Below are 1,823 nucleotides of genomic sequence, written 5' to 3'. Positions count from 1 at the left end.
CAAGGCGGAGAGCCGCGGCGGGCAGGTAGAGCTCCGGGGGATCTCTGCTGCTGCGGCTCAGCCCGGGGTTTTCCTGCCCTGCTCCGCGGGGTCGCCGGGCGGCACCAGGAGCTGCCGCACGCACGCCCGGCTGTCGCCCCGCTTGGCGGGGTTAATCCGGATTCGCATCAGCACAGCGCGAGTTGGCACCCGGGCCCTCGCAGCCCGTCCTTCTCGCAGCCCTCCTCCATCCCCGCGGTGCCCCGGGAGTTCTGCTGCTCCTCGCCGCTCCGGCAGCTCCCCAATCCCCTGCTGTCTCCCCACTTGCTGCCAAACTCCCCAGATCCCAGCTCCTCCCTGGCTCAGGGCACCCAGCAGCGTGACGGCTGCCAGCAGAAGTGTGAGAAGGGTGCCCAGCCGGGGCAGGGTGGGGAGATGGCACCCCAGAGGGGTGCACATCTGTCCAGGAGCCGCAGCGAGAGCCAAAACCAAAGGGACTGGCTGGATGGTGCAGGCTAAGCTCAGGACCTGGGCTTCATGTTGTTACGGCGAGAATGGACAACAAGTGTCACAGCCCCACACCAGGCAGCTTTCAGCTCCCTGGGGGCAAACCAAGTCCCACTGTCTGCATCCCCAAACAGCTCTGGGAAGGATGCGAGCCCAGAACGCCAGCCACAGGCTGGTGGCTGCAGCCAGGAGACTGTCTTCCAGGATGACAGCTGGAGCACAGAGTTGCTATTATTAATACTATGATCCCCAGGGAAAAGTGTTCCTGTTGGCCAGACCCAGCTGGCATAGCTTCAGGGGGGTCTCCTGCACAGCCTGCAAACCCCAAGAAGGAAATAGTCCGTCTTGATGTCCCTAGGGAGTGGGACAAAAGGGAAAGGGCTCAGGATGCCACCAGGAGGTTGGGGTGAGCTGCTAAAAGCAGCCCTACGGCATCTCTGCCATCAGAGGTGTGCCACTCATGGCTGGACAGTGGGACTTGCTGTTTGCTGGGACAGTTTGGTGGAAGCGACCTTCCCAGGGCGACAGCCCCAGCCAGGGTCCCCCTCGTGCCTCCGGGAGCTGCTGGTACCAGTGGGCATGCGCTCCGCTGGAGCCCAGCCTGCCGCAGGCAGCCCTGCAGTGTGCCTTGGTTATTGGCCCCCACGCAGCCACGGTCAGCCAGCACCTGCTAATTAAAGGCTGACAAAGAGGGCCAGGAAGGAAAAGCCTCATCACACATGGACAGCCCTTTGGCAAGGCCTGAGGGGCTCAGGGGGTGGTGGGAAGCGAGTTGTGAGCTCAAAACCCAGTCTCTCCATGCTGTGAGGGAACCTGAGAGAAAAACTGGGTAGCTGGATGAAGCATCTTGATCCACGGCTTGCCAAGGCCCTGGGAGCTGCCGTGGCTCCATGCGATGCCGAGGTGCCGAGATGCCCAGCAGAAGGACGAGCAGGAGAGCGGGGAGGATGGCTGATGGGTGGCAGCGCTGTCACTGCCGGCGTGCAGGCAGCTCTGCCCCCGCAAGCAGCTTTCGGCAGCTCCGTCCTTCACACGGGCCGCGCACAATCGCTGGATTAAAATGCAGGCGCGGTGATTAGCCGGCAGGGCGGGGGATTAGCCCTCTCCAACTTTACAGGCAGCACTTAGCCGCGGAGCTGCAGCTCTGCTTCTCCTGCTTTAATGACGATAAGGTGACATTAGCATCCCCAATCAAAGCCTCGCCGACCTCAGGCGGCTCCAGGAGAAACGCATGCATGGGCTTGTATCAGAGTACACGCTTGTGCTTAGGAAGGTATGGTGAAAAACAGCGTAGGCAGTGTGGTTTGGGGGTCATTGTTATAACAGCAGCCACACGG

Source organism: Oxyura jamaicensis, chromosome 5 (genome assembly GCF_011077185.1).
Source record: "Oxyura jamaicensis isolate SHBP4307 breed ruddy duck chromosome 5, BPBGC_Ojam_1.0, whole genome shotgun sequence".
NCBI lineage: Eukaryota > Metazoa > Chordata > Aves > Anseriformes > Anatidae > Oxyura > Oxyura jamaicensis.
Note: the sequence above shows the minus strand (reverse complement) of the source record.